The sequence below is a fragment of the Mustela nivalis genome (genome assembly GCF_964662115.1).
Source record: "Mustela nivalis genome assembly, chromosome: 14".
Classification (NCBI taxonomy): Eukaryota; Metazoa; Chordata; class Mammalia; order Carnivora; family Mustelidae; genus Mustela; species Mustela nivalis.
Genome location: NC_139033.1, coordinates 40,232,156 through 40,247,402, shown reverse-complemented (window position 1 = coordinate 40,247,402; position 15,247 = coordinate 40,232,156).

The following is a 15,247-nucleotide window of genomic DNA, read 5'->3' as shown; positions in this document are numbered from 1 at the left end:
ATGGACCAAAAGATGTCTTTTATAAACATATCAACTGTCAAAACCAGCATCCCCCAAAAGCCCTGGGCTCAATTCTAAAGCAAATATTCTTTCAAGCGAGGAATGCTCAATTTGTACATGCCTGATTCTATCCTTGCCCTAAATTTGCCCTCACAGTCAGTACTTTCTCTCTTTAGAAAAACAAAAAAACAAAAAAACAGGTCTTAAGAAGTGTATTTTCTAGAAGAAGTATGGAAGGATGAAAGATATAATTGTTGCCAGGATCAGATATAAATTAAGCCAAATAGAAAGAAAAGAAATGATCCTTTTCAAGCAATACTACAAAGGTAAAGAACCTGGTTGGGAACAAATGTCCTAGCTCAGCAGCTGTGCCCCTGGAGTCCTGTTTCCTGGTTTCTCTGCATCTCAGTTATTTTATGTAGAGCATTTTTTCATTTTCATTTGGGAATAGTTCGGCCTCACTAGGACACTGGCAATTTTTGGAGACATTCTTGGTTTTCACAACATTGGAGATAAATTACTGCTGACATCTAGAGGATAGAGACTAGGGATGTTGCTGAACATCCTACAATGAACTGGACAGTCTCTACAACAAAGAATTATCTAGCCCAACATTTCTATTGTACTACGACTGGGAAACCCTGATATGGAGGATGGAGAGGTTCAACCAGCCCTGCTTGTATTGAGGATTTATTAGAAGATAGAAGGGAAAAGGATGTGAATATTTTAGGAATCCATAAAATTATATAATTGATGGTGTTATTATTATATTATTTATTCCCATTCCCCCTTATAATTCCTTCCTCCTGACGAAGGGTGCACTGCCTTCATACTTCACCCATCTGGGGATGTTTCAAGTGTCTTCGATCCAGCTCCCTGCTCAGGTCCTTCTCTTTAGAGCCTGGCTCTCCTTTCCTAATTTCTGTGCCTCATCAAAATATACTTATTAAATGTTCTACTTTCTCTGGATATTTTTAGATAGTTAAGTTTTCTGAGAAAGTACTTTGAATTAATGGCTCAAAATATAATTGTTATTAATAGTTTAATATGTATCCAAATGGAATAAAGTATTTTAGATATGAAGGGAGTCTAGATTTCATTTTTTCCAGTGATTTTCTAAATATAGTGGTAGAATCCTAGGATCCTAGGGAAGCATCACAATGGAGACAATGAGGGGGCCAAGAGAAAAAGTAGAACAGGTTTCTTCCTAAGTCCTCTGCCCTCTTTCTCATTAAAATGACTCAACTTTTTGCAAGCTTTAACTTGACAAAAAAGTTCCACGAACAAATTAATATCCTAGAAAATCTATAATCTCATGTGTTTCCTTTTTATAAAGAAGCAACCTGAGGCTCCAGGAGTCTTAGAGACATATCTGTCTCTAATGACAGTGAGAAATACAATAAATCACAGAACCAGGTTTTCTGACTCCCAGTCCAATGACCTTTCCAATCCGCCATGTTGGCTCATAGGTGATGATTGAGTTTAAACATGAGGCTTTCATGGCCTCATGCAGAAGAATGATTCATGTGAGATTAGGGGGGAGAGAAGTGAGAGAAGCATTTTTGAGCAGCCGTTTAGCACCTTCAGATAATACCCAGCATCTCCTGACTCTGCCTGTAGTCTGGATTAGGAAGGCAAGCTACCTTAACACAGAATAAATTAACTCCCTTCTTCTTCCTTCTTCTTTCCTGATCATTCCCTTTTGTGACAAAGGAATGGACACAGTAAGGCCTCCCAAGTTTGTCCGCATCGTGTGTCCCTGAACCAGCCCACTGATAAGAATCACTTGGGCAAACTCATTGTAGGGTTACCAAGGTCTATGCCTCACAAGCAAAGTCAGAATCTTCAGGGCTGGGGACCGGAAATCTGTATTCAGGTTTGGCAATCACTAGTACCACATACCATCAACTAGTTAAAAATGTCATTTTTTTAAATTGGGAGAAGCAAATATCTGATTTGACCAGTCTTTTATTGATATTGTCATTGAGTCCATTAGTTGTTCTAGTATATAGTATGTATTGACTGAGCTATATAAAGGACATATTTTACCTTGCAGAAATGTCCATGCATTTGCCAACGTGTCCTTCTCCACAGCTGGCTCAGTCCCAGATGGAGCCTCAGGGTCATTCTGACCAGGGCACATGCCACGCCTCCTTTTGGCATGCCTTCTATGGAATTTAAAACCTATAACCACAAATTGTGAACATCCATATGGCACTTTATATCTGTACAATGTTTTATATTCATTTTATTGGTCATTTCTGAAAACAACTCTCCAAGGTACATTCATGTCATCACCTTAGATGACAGATGAAGAAACAGAACCACATGGAAGGTCTGGGTCACAGTGCAGGGACAAGACTCATTCTATCTTCAGGCTTTAGCTGCTTCCATCTTATCTTCTCTGCATTGCCTGGCTGGGTAGCCTCTATCTGCCTGTCTAGATCCATTCATTCTCCTCTGTCTGGGGTTGCTCACCTACATCAATAGATTCCTTTACCTGTTTTACATTTGAATTTGGCTACTGCAGAACAATGGAGAGAAATCCAAGGGATGGAGAAAATGATGGTTGAAGCATTTATTTTCCCAGTTCTCTTTCTAGGGGTACATAAGAACAGCAGCAAACCCAGACCAAACGTCACTTCTTTCAAGGTCATGACTTTCTTCTTGGGATTGTAGTAATGGCTTTCTCCCCTTGCCCCTTCAGGCTTAACGGTGGTAACGACTCCTCCTGTCCCTCTACTACTCCCTGGGTATTGGGCATTATTCATCTTGCTTTCCTCAACTCTATCTGTACATTTGTAAATACTTCTTTGTTAAACATTCCTCAGACTTCTTTGAGTATGCCACCTATTTCTTCCTGGGGCCCTACTGACTTAATAAACGTCCACCCAAGGCTGCCATATATTTCCAAGTATAACTTGTTTTAAGCAAATCTGATAAAGGAAAATTTATACTTATCAAATCATAAAAGTTTTAAGGCAAAATGAATGCATCCATTTTAGAATTTCATGAAAGCTCTGCTGCTTTCACCCAAGGCTCATATGCATGAGCGCACACACACACACACATACACACACACACATTTTTACTTAACAATGGTTTCACAGACCCCTGAAGCCCATCTGAATAAGGACCCAGCCTGTGGACACAAACTTTAGAGATGACCCTGCATTTGACATCCTCATTTTATGCATGAGGAATCAGAGGCACCTGTCCAAGGTGAAATGAATAATTACTAGCAGAAATTGGACTAGAAATCAAACCTGCCTCTGGATTTTCAGTCCAAAATTTTTCCTCTACAATGAACATAAATGTTAAATTGAGACCCATTATTAAAAATAAAAAAAATCATTGAGGGATTTACATGAGTAGGATACTTCTCAGATATGTTTACATTTTAAAAACTTATTTTTAGTGGAATAAGCTAACTAACTCATGAAAGAAGGGACCCTTGTAGGCCTTCACTTTCACAAGAAATAGATCAGGGCTTTAAGTAAGAGTATAAAAAACACGGGAAGTTGGCGTTTTACTTTCTGGGTTATTTTGGATCAGCAAAAACTCAACTGTGATTTTGATCTTTTTGATAAGTTCAGGATTGCCCAAGAGCAAAGCACATTTATTTACCCAGAAATGTGTGGGTAAAGTTGCCCTTTTCTGAGAGCAGAGACAGAGGAATAGTAGTAGTGAACTCCTGTCTCCAAAATCTAGTGGCAGCTTAATGATGATTTATAACAGATAGGGTCTGGACAGGAAAAGATCATCCTGTCCTGTTACAACTACTGCCACCTGGCACTTTCTGCAACTCTGCATACCCCAGGGTACAGGGCTATGGGGAACCTTGACATAGGGAAGCTGGTGTGAGGGATGATTTTCCCAAGATGGCAATTGTGAGTCTTGTCACTAAATAAGGAAGCCTGGGCCAGCTGCTATTAAGAATTGGCTGATTATAATGAGGACAATATAAATGGAGGAGTGGGTGGAGAATGCTCTTACCCATAATTTCAAAATCCAAAGATCTCAGAAAAACAATTATTTTTTTTACAAGTTTAATGCAAACTCACTTGGAGGCAAAATCTGACCTACACTGACATGAGGCTATTTATATATGCTTTAGATACTATGTTTATCCCACTTAGCATAAATGAGCATAATTTTCACTGTAAAGATATTACTTTGATTACTGGGTATTGCTTCAGACTCTATTAGTGATTTTATAATATATATGGCTTATATATTGTATTACTTTTTTAAACAATAAACTTTATTTTCTAGAGTAGTTTTAGGTTCATGGCAAAATTGAGAAGGTAGAGATTTTCCATATATTCCCTGTCCCCTCACAAATGTAGCCTCTCCTATTATCAACATCTAGCATCAGAGTGGTACATTTAATACAGTCAATGAACTTACATTGACACCTCTTCATTGCCCAAAGTCCATAGTTTCATTAGGGTTCGCTCCTGGTGTTGTACGTTCTATTTGTTTGGACAAACATATTGTAACAGGTATCCACCGTGAACATATCATACAGAGTAGCTTCACTGCCCTCAGAATCCTCTGTGTTCCTCCTAATCATGGTATTATCTTTCAAAAAAATGAGTTCTTTTTTTTTTAAGATTTTATGTATTTATTAGACAGAGATCACAAGTAGGCAGAGAGTCAGGCAGAGAGAGAGGAGGAAGCAGGCTCCCCACTGAGCAGAGAGCCCGATGCGGGGCTCGATCCCAGGACCCTGAGATCATGACCTGAGCTGAAGGTAGAGGCTTTAACCCACTGAGCCACCCAGATGCCCCCAAAGAATGGAATTCTAAAAACATCAGGCTCTGAGGTTTCAGATTGTATAGTAGATCTGTATTTTCTTCGGGATACAGAGCTAGAAGTCTCTGGAACAGAAAGGGAAAAGAAAGACTTCCTAGTTAGCTAAATTTAGGAACAAAAAGTCATCAGTGGAAGCCTTGAAAAACCCCTTATATCTCAACTATCCATTCTTAATATCTGAAATTCAACAATTTTAACTCATGCCCAAATTTCTTTAAATTTCGTCTGCTATTAAATAGACTTTAGATGCCATAGAAAGGAAACTGAAAGCCCATAGGTCACTGACACTTTACTGTAAGTTTCAAAAAGGAGAGGAGTTCAGAAATCTATCCACCGCCTGAGAGAATAGAGGATGTGCCTCTGTGGAGGACAGAAACTAGAAACTGCTGGAATGGGAGGCCAGCTCATCCTACCAGCTGGGCACCAGTAGATCGGCTCCAGGCAGCCAAAGCAACACCCACCTGACCGTGTTCTGATCAGAATTTTACCTGTTAATGTACGTACATGTCTATAATTATATATATATGTGTATATATATAATTATAGTATAATTATAACAGTTATTAATAGTTATAAATAAATTATATATAATATATAAAATCATTAACATTAATATTATATTTTAAGAAAAATACATATTCACAGGTGAATCCTGGAGATAGAAACAGTACTGTCGTATTCCCATGAGCTGAAGATAATGACCATAATCTCAAGGAAGTGACTCATTAATCCGACCAAAGGACAAGTAAGTCACCTTTGATTGTTACACAAATTTATAAATATAAACATCCTTCATTCCTGGATAACCTTTCCAAAGACCCTCTGAAAATGAAAATCTACTACTGATAAAAACAAAAAAAAGCAAAGGAAAGAAATGAAGAATTCACGGTACATTTCTTTCCCCTTTTCTTGTCTGGAGTATTTGGTGGACAGAATTAGAGAAAATTGCTGTGAAGAAGGGTTGTCCACACTGAGAATATGGGGGTTTCTTCCTCTTTATCTTTCCTAATGCTCTCACACCCTAGTGAGCAATTGCCAAAAGCAGAAACACAAAGACCAGGTGTTCTTCTACTCTCCCTTCTCCCATCACCCTCTATTCCAACACCTTCTCTTTCCTGCACCAGAGTGTCACATTCTCAAACAGCCTCACCCATGCAGGCACCATCTCTAAATTTCCTTATTTCCAAACAAAACTTAGGAGGCAATGGGCCTCTCTGCCTCTTATCTCTTTTTCCTTTAATCCATATTTCACAAAAATTACCAAAATGTTATGTTTTTGTTTTACCCCTTATATTTTCCTCTTTAAATTTATAAATTAAGTTTTTTGGCAATAAAAGTAATAGATTATTTTTTCTTAAAAAAAAAACAACAACAACAACAACTGAGTCCATAGGCATCATTCTGATTAAAGAGATCCATACTAACAAAGAGTGACATTCGTTCATTCTCAGGGGTCATCTGTATTTTCAAGGAAGAGTTTGCTAATCAAACTGGATATCTCAATTAGAGGGAGTGTGGAAAAGATTTTCAAGCAAGGAGATTTTCAGACTGTTTGTCATTTTGAGCCTCTCTACTCCTCTTCAACCGCTCCCTGATAGTGTTTGTTACCCGTAACAAATTCAAAAATAGTTTTGTAAGACAAAGAGAATTCAGTCCCCTCTTCAACATAGTTTTACTACACAGTTGTATATATCAAGATCCATGAATAAAGGTATTTCTTGTGAGAAGGTGGCTGGTATTGAAACTACCCTTTAAAGTAATAAATCTAGGGGAATATTTCACAAATGAGACTCTATTTCTTTCTAGTAAAATTTTCTTTCATATTAATTATGTACCATGAGTTGCTTTTTTTTTTTTTTTAAGGTTTTTATTTATTTGACAGAGAGAGATGCAGTGAGAGAGGGAACACAAGCAGGGGGAGTGTGAGAGGGAGAAGCAGGCTCCCTGTTCGATCCAGGAGCCTGGGATCAGGACCTGAGCCAAAGGCAGATGCTTAACAACTGAGCCACCCAGGCGCCCCTGTTTGCTCTTTTTATTAAAAAAACAAACAAACAAACAAACAAACAACAACAAAAACAGAAAAGCACCTTCAAAGTTTAAATACTTTAACTGATACAATGAGAGTAAGTGATCGATTCATAAAGATCAGGACAAGAGGAAGAATCTAAACCAGGGGTTTTCAACCTTAACTCTATTGACATTTGGAGCTGGATAATTCTGTATTGTGGGAAGATGTCTTGTGCACTGATCGATGTTTAGCAGCATCTCTAGGCTTTACCCAGGAAATGCTAGCAAGCCCTCTTGCTCAAAGATAGACACCAATAATTATTTCTTATTACACTTTCTTGAGGTATTGATAATGACTAGAACATTCCAACTGCCAGACCAGGAGATCTCTGATAGGAATGAAATACCCAGACATCCCCTACCCTGTCCATGATCTTGGGCTGAACATACATCAGTACCCACACCCAGGATCATGTATTCCATGCCTCCTCTCTTCAATCTCTCTCTATACAATTCTAGTTTTCCATCTTATAGGCAAGAGAGTAGTTGTTATGGCTTGAGCCTGCCACCTCTCCAGCTGCCAACACCCAATATATATTTCTCCCTTTCTCTTTTCCAAACCCTCGTCTCTTGAGTTACTGGCTTCTCTTGCAATGAGTCTATCCAAGTTTGTTTGGCAACAGTGGTAGCCAACCTACCCAGAAGCCGTGCTCTGGATTTGTTCAGCCTCTCAGGATTCTCCAGGATGGAGCAGTTGGCCAAAAAGCCCCAGGGCTCACCTGTTTGTTTTCTGAGTTAGCAACTATGATAGATCATCTGGTAACATCACCATCACTCTTATTTGTGACAACCAAAGTGGCTGCAGACATTGCCAACAGTCTCCTGAGAGCAAAACTGCCCCAAGTTGAGAATGACTGATATAGTCCAGCCTTCTCGTCTGAAGATAAGCTATCTAAAACCCAGAAAGAGGAGGAGACATCACCACATTTACACATCTAGTTAGAAACAGAGTCAGGAGTATATCATAGTTTCTCCCAATTCTCAGTCAAGTATTCATTCATTATGTCCTTGAGAATGATTTTGCTCCAATATATTCTCTCTGGTTTAAGCATATTTTATATTTATATCACAAGAATTGAGAATTTTTAAAATGTTCTTGATTTCCAAATTTTGACAGAAGATAAACATTGTCTTATATTTGCCTCATAAGGGTACTTGTTGGAGTATAACACAACTGATAGAACACACACACACACACACACACACACACACACATACTGATTCAGCTCATGTGATCATGGAGTTTTTTAAATTCCACACTTTGTTTTCTACAAAATAGAGACCCAGAAGAGCGGGTGGTACTTTTTTTTTTTTTTAAAGATTTATTTATTTATTTATTTATTTGACAGACAGAGATCACAAGTAGGCAGAGAGGCAGGCAGAGAGAGAGGGAGAAGCAGGCTCCCTGCTGAGCAGAGAGCCTGATGCGGAACTCGATGCCAGGACCCTGAGATCATGACCTGAGCTGAAGGCACTGGGTTACTGCCTTGTTTTGCCTTTGTTTTCCATTCACACTCTCAGGGGATTAGATGATGGCCACCCACCCTGGAGAGGGCAATTGGCCTTATTCAGTCAACTGAGTCAAATGCTATTTGTACCTGGAAACAGCCTCTAGGACACACGCAGAAATAACAGTTAGCCAATCATGTGGGTACCCTGTGTTCCAGTCAGTTTGACATATAAAATTAAGAATCCCGATAAGTAAATCCAATGAGAAAAAGGGGAAGAGATAGGGCAAATACCTTCAGCCATTTGTAACCCATCTCATTTCCAGATCCTCATGCCACCTAATTAAGTAGTTACTGTTCTATAAGAGCTTTGCTTTCCTCCTGAGCATTTCAAATTCCCACACCCAAATCAAAATTCCCACACCAGGGTGCCTGGGTGGCTCAGTGGGTTAAGCCGCTGCCTTCGGCTCAGGTCATGATCTCAGGGTCCTGGGATCGAGTCCCGCATCGGTCTCTCTGATCAGCAGGGAGCCTGCTTCCCTCTCTCTCTCTCTCGGCCTGCCTCTCCGTCTACTTGTGATTTCTCTCTATCAAATAAATAAATAAAATCTTAAAAAAAAAATTGTTTAAAATTCCCACACCAATCCCCAAGACATTTCCCTGAAAGCGTAGCAACTGATCATTTCCTTATTAAATTCCCTCAAACCAAAATGTCTTATCTAAATAAGAAAGAAGTTGGTATCAAGTCCAGAATACACCTTCTGGAAGCTACTTTTCAGGTGGTTTTCTTTTTATTCTTCAGGAACCCACCCAGAACATATATAAGTTGTTCCATTTTTCCCATCCAATGCTTCACAGCGTTACCTGATGGGTGCTAGTGAAATTCATGTACCATGATCCTAAGGTGCTCTTGACATTTCACAAGGACCAAATTTCCTCATTTGATAATACAAAGGCATTAGTTTCAGAAAATGCCAATCGGCCATGCACTATTGCCTGTAACCAAGGGGACATGCTCTACCATCACGAGCAAAAATTGAGGTGAAAGACAGTGACCGACTAGTGACTAGTAGCCGCTTTTAAGCAGCAGTGAATATGTACAACAGGACAAAAGCTACGTGTAAAGACAACCCAGGTGATCATGCCCTAACAGTTTCTGAATTCTTCTACACGCAGAGAGGGGCTAAACACATTAGTAACAATCAGAAAACAGCAGACTGATCTTCAAAGAGCTGCCAATCTAGTGGAGGAAATTAAGCCAAAATCCTTGGAATGCAAGGAATTCATTCACTCAGCAGGGACCCAACAAGAGCCAATGATCATATCTTGATTGGTATCATGAGCATAAAAGTGAGGCATGTCAGTTAGGATTAAATAAGAAAAATTCCTTGCAGGAAAAGAATTCAGAACCAGCTCATTCAAGATATGAGAGAATAACCTCCTACTTTAATTCTGTTTGAATAATTCCATTTGAAAGCTGCATGTAAATGAAATTGAAACCACCCTGGAACAAAACATTGTCTACTTTTTCATTTTTGAAGAAGAATCTTTCTTCTCTACTAAATTGAACAATTCCTCTTTGTCACTGTAGTTTATATTTCCCACAATATTCCTCTTTATCTCGTAATATGGTGCGAATCTTATAGCACTGAAAGGAAATAGATTTCTTGGAAGTGTCCACTTATTTACTCTAAGTAGATGGCAATCAGAAAGTGCCCAAGGATAAGTCCCTGTGAATTGCTGGGTTCTGGCGGGGTTCTTATTTGAAGTCATAAGTCAAAACCTCATATAAAGAAAAAAAAAGTATTAAATTGCTTTTTGTAAGTGTCTCAAATTTTCTTCTGAAAGATGAACAAATGAATGGAGTTTCTGCTCTCCTTTCTCCCTTCCCCACTAGCTAAATGAAACCAGCTATCAAATAGATGAGTGAAGTGTGGGCACCATCTGAAATGGGTGAGACATAATTTTCTACCAAATGAAAAGAGCCGAGAAAACATGTTTCATTCATTGTGTAAAATTTATAGTGTCTTCCGTTCTGTTGAAGTCCCATAAATTTTTTTTTTGAAAACTTGCAATATATCTGTAAGAGCAATCTTATGCTCCATCAGCTGAATCAAGATGTATCAATTTTTTTATACACACCGAAGACTCTCGAAGCATCAGACCCAAGACATATTAAGTGGCCAGATGAAACTGGGAAGAGATAGGAACAAGTTACAGATGGCCTGAGTTAATGTTGTCAACAGAGAATCAAGCTTTTGAGAGCTGGAGTGACAGCTCCGATGTGCTCCTTTGAGATGATTTCTTTGCTGTTGTTTTTAGGAATTCTATTTTCAAGTCAGTTATGGCAACCACTCAAAAGTATTTTTTAAAGAGAGCATATATTGCTTCCTGTCAGTCTAACATTCAGTGGGCCAGTGTTTGATGAGCAAGCTATAAGGATATAATCCTGCAATTATTCTATCTGAATTGGTCAAAATTAGGCTTTCCTTCCCCTCCCAGCTGGTCTCAATAAAGGTAAATATCTTGTAAAGGACACATTTGCAGAATCCTTGCCGTTAGGATTAGGTCTGCATCAGAGCCACATTTAAATCTTGATTATGATTCAAGAAGAACCTTCCTCAATTGTTCCTCTTATTTAAAACCGGACCTTTGGGGATCCGCAGAGAGGTTAAGAACAGAATTCCAAGTAAGAATGGAAAACAAATACATAATAACATCATTCCTTTAAGCTCTAATAAAGAATTCGGAAGCTACATTGTATAATGACTAATGTAGGCATGAGAATAACAAGTTCTATTAAAGACATCATTTTAAGCACTGTTTGCCTTTCCTTCACCTTTCATTGAAATATAATATTCTCCTGATATTTTTTTTTGAATAGAGGACAGTAAACCTCATCTCTAAAGAATTACCTTTCCACTGTATTTTGTAAACAATCACAAATTTGGTGATAATTGAGATGTTCCTGATCCCACCGTAGCTGAACTCTAGAAAATGCTTTTTGGCTTCTTGAATAGTCCACTATATTACGGGTTGTTGGAACACGTGACAGTTTGACTGGATGCGGAAAAAAATCCCACAGCTTCATGATATATTGATTTCACATCACAATTCTGAATCCTGGGATGTAGAATTCAATAAATTATTACTTTTCTTTTTGCTTTATCTGCAAAGAAGTCTCTATAGCCTACAGATTAAATGTATGAAAATGTAATTTAGGAGATATCTTAAGAAGATACATGAATAAAAATGGAAAACAAGATGTTTTGAACTAAGGATGAGAAAAATACATTAAATATATATATATAATGTGTTGTATATATGTGTGTGTATGTATGTATACACACATATACAAAGCAATATTTCTCAAGTTTGAGTATATAGACACCTCTTCCTAAGGGAAAAATTTAGTAGACTTCTATTGTTGGTATAAATTTGTTAAATATATACAGACATAAAACTAAGCTTATGTTCTTAATTCTTATGCAACTGTAAATTTAAAACAAATTTATAAATTAAAAACAGAGCTACAAAACCAACAAAAATCAAAGAACAATAATTTAATGTTACGAATAATAGTTCATTATATACATTACCATTTACAGTGTGAATATTGTATTGAATAGGAATTTGTACAGAATCATTCAGGTTTGATCTGTCTATTCTATGTTGCATCATTCAATAACTGATATTTTAAAATATTTCCCATGTTATTTATTGCAAATCCCTTTTCATATGGAATTCATTAAGTGAATCATTAAATATTATTAGACCTACCTCTTTAGTTTTTTCTTACTAGCAAGGGATACTAAATTGAGTCATTAAAAGTTTCATAATGATCATAAATACAAATGAAAATACAGGCACTAAAATCATATGGCTGTAATATCTTTCAAGATAGTTTTTCATGTGATTATGTATATGCTTATATTAAAAGTATTATTATTGAGGCACCTGGGTACCTGAGTCATTAAGCGACTGCCTTTGGCTCAGATCATGATCCCAGGGTCCTGGGATGGAGCCCCTCACTGGGCTCCCTGCTCGGCGGGAAGCTTGCTTCTCCCTCTCTCCCTCCCTCTGCTTGTGTTCCCTCTCTTGCTGTGTCTCTCTCTTTCAGATCAATAAATAAAATCTTTTAAAAAAAAGTGATTATTGACCCAAACATTCAAAATTCAAATATTCTCATGGACAACTCAAGGATTCTAAGAGAGGTATTTCTATATATGTGTGATTACTTCCCTTAAGGTTCTACTTAAGTATTCTTGTTATTTTCTTATTCAGATTGTGGTCTTTTTCAGCAGTTGTATTACTACTGTGGATACTATGCAATCAACTTTTCCTTCCTCTTTCTTTAATGGTCATTAGATCTCAGGTTGGTTTATAAAAGTTTCCTAAGTGGTGGTAGTCCTCAAATAGGGGAAAATAAACTTGTATGTTCTTCTAGAGTGATGGCAGTATAGAAACAAGTAGGTAGTCACCTCCTTGCTAAGCTACCTAGAAGAATTTTCTCCAACTTCAGGTAGTTAATTATTGTCTCAGTTTCCAAGAGAAAAAGGATTTGTCTTGTCCATTTTGCTTCTATGGGTTCTTGGGGTCCAGAGAGATCATGTATGTGTCCATTGTCAATCTTCCCCCAGAGACCTTCAGTTATATGTGGATAAAGCTCTCCCCAGAATCCAAACACCTTTGGTCCTGTGGTTGCTGACAGAAGGTTGCAGATACCCATCTACCTTCGGATAAGAAAGCTGTGAACCAGTGCTTCTGGTGGGGACTCCCCTTAACAGTCCAAGGTCCCACTTGTATCCAGTTACCTACAAGTCCCAGAAGATATTTGCCTCCTCTAGTAGAAGTACTAGATCAGAATTGGATGGGAACAGAAGAGAGAAGAATCTTTGGATACCTCTTTCCCTCAACCACTTCCTGAGATCTCACAAATTACACATGGGATGAAGTATATACTATTCACATTAAGCTCAGTCAACTTGATCACTTATCACTTTCATAACACAATACATAATACAAATCAAAATAATCACTCTTTTTGGTTAAATCAGGTTTTAGTTGATAGTCAAGAGAAAAAAATTGTTTATTCTTTTTCTAACTTCTTCCTTATTAATTTAACACACTTTATGACTCAAGGAAAAACAACAAAAGCATTTACTCCAATGCTTTCTCTATATCTTACTCTAGTTATTTCTCTAAGTAATGTCATTGGAACCCAAAAATCTTTTTTTTTTTTGATTGGTTGATTCTATATTTTAATTTTATTTTTTCCCTAATTGGTTTATAAAAATATTATTTTATTGTATATATCTTGTAATTTGAGATCTACTTTGTTTTTTTCAAACTCTTAACCAGTAATAAATTATTAATGTGTTAATACATTAATATTAATATATTATGGAAAGTATTAATGAGAATGGTCTATAATTCATGAGAGTGATCTGAGTGCTTGGTCTGTAGATTCTCAATCTTTTAAAAAATGGACTTGTAACATAAATAAATTATATAATTGGCAGAAAATAATGTTTCCCCTGATTCTTATAGAACAATATTTAAACCCACCATTTCTATTGGAAATGATATATTTTGTGAACATGGCATTAATTAACCAATAATTTTTAGCAATGATGATTCACCTGAGCTAAATGAGAAATAGAACATTTTTATCAGGTGAATATAATCAAAATACTGACCTAAAATTAAAAGAATATGAGAAGACAATATTTTTTCAAATTTTGGAAGTCCAAGTGAATGATCATAATAAACTTGAAACTGAAACTTAGCACAGTCTTTGATGAGATACACAACGTACAAGAATTGCTTGTTTTTGTATTACTTAGCTTTTTATCTATTATTCAGGGTACTTATCATCACCAATATCATGAAGCATTTATCACATCTTGGACATTGTATAATGTGATAGAACACAAAAGAAGTATGGGCCTTTGTATTAGGGTATGCTAAACTGACAAATATATATCAATCCCCAGTGTAAGTGTTTAAATGCCATTAACATTTATTTTCTCTTCATACACATTATAGAGCATCTCAGGATGGCAGGGAGTTATGCTCCATGCAGTCTCTCAAGGAACCAGACTAGCAATGACTGTACCACATTTAACACTGGTTATGACCATTTGGGCACGTAGAAAGGGAGAAAGATCATGGTGGAGCTCTCATGGAAATCATTATAGTTTAGGCCTGAAAGAGGCATATTAAACTTCTACTCCATTGGCAAGAACTTTGTTTCGAAGTCACACTTAACTGCAAGGGCAGTCAAGAATTTGGTCTCAGTTACTAGGGAGAAAAAGAAAATGGATTTTTGTGGTTAGCTAGGAGATTTTGACACAGAATATAAGTCATGACCATAAGAAATTTACAATCCAGGGGAGACAGAATATAGCAACACAAAGGAACATATGTTGAGCAATAATTCAACATTAGAGTAATAAATACTATAGGCATCCAAAGGAAGGGAAAATCATCAAAATTAAAACTTAATAGAAAAAATATATGTAATCTAAAGGAGGTTAGATGGGTTTGCAGCAGAGTCAAGGGAGACATTACCCATTCATGGGAACTGAGTAGTGTTTTTATTCATACTGGGGAGGTGCAGCAGTAAAGTAGAACATTGAAGACAAGTGGTCCTGAGTTAAAATGTCAACTCTTTCTAACTGTGTGACTTTGGGCAGGTCAGTTAACCACTCTGATTCTAGCAAATTTGGGTAAAACTACATTATTTTCTTTTACTTTTATATCAACCTATATTTAGCTTATAGGTTCAGGAATTTTCTTTTTTTTTTTTTTTTAAGATTTTATTTATTTATTTGAGAGAGAGACAGTGAGAAAGAGCATGAGCGAGGAGAAGGTCAGAGGGAGAAGCAGACTCCCCATGGAGCTGGGAGTCT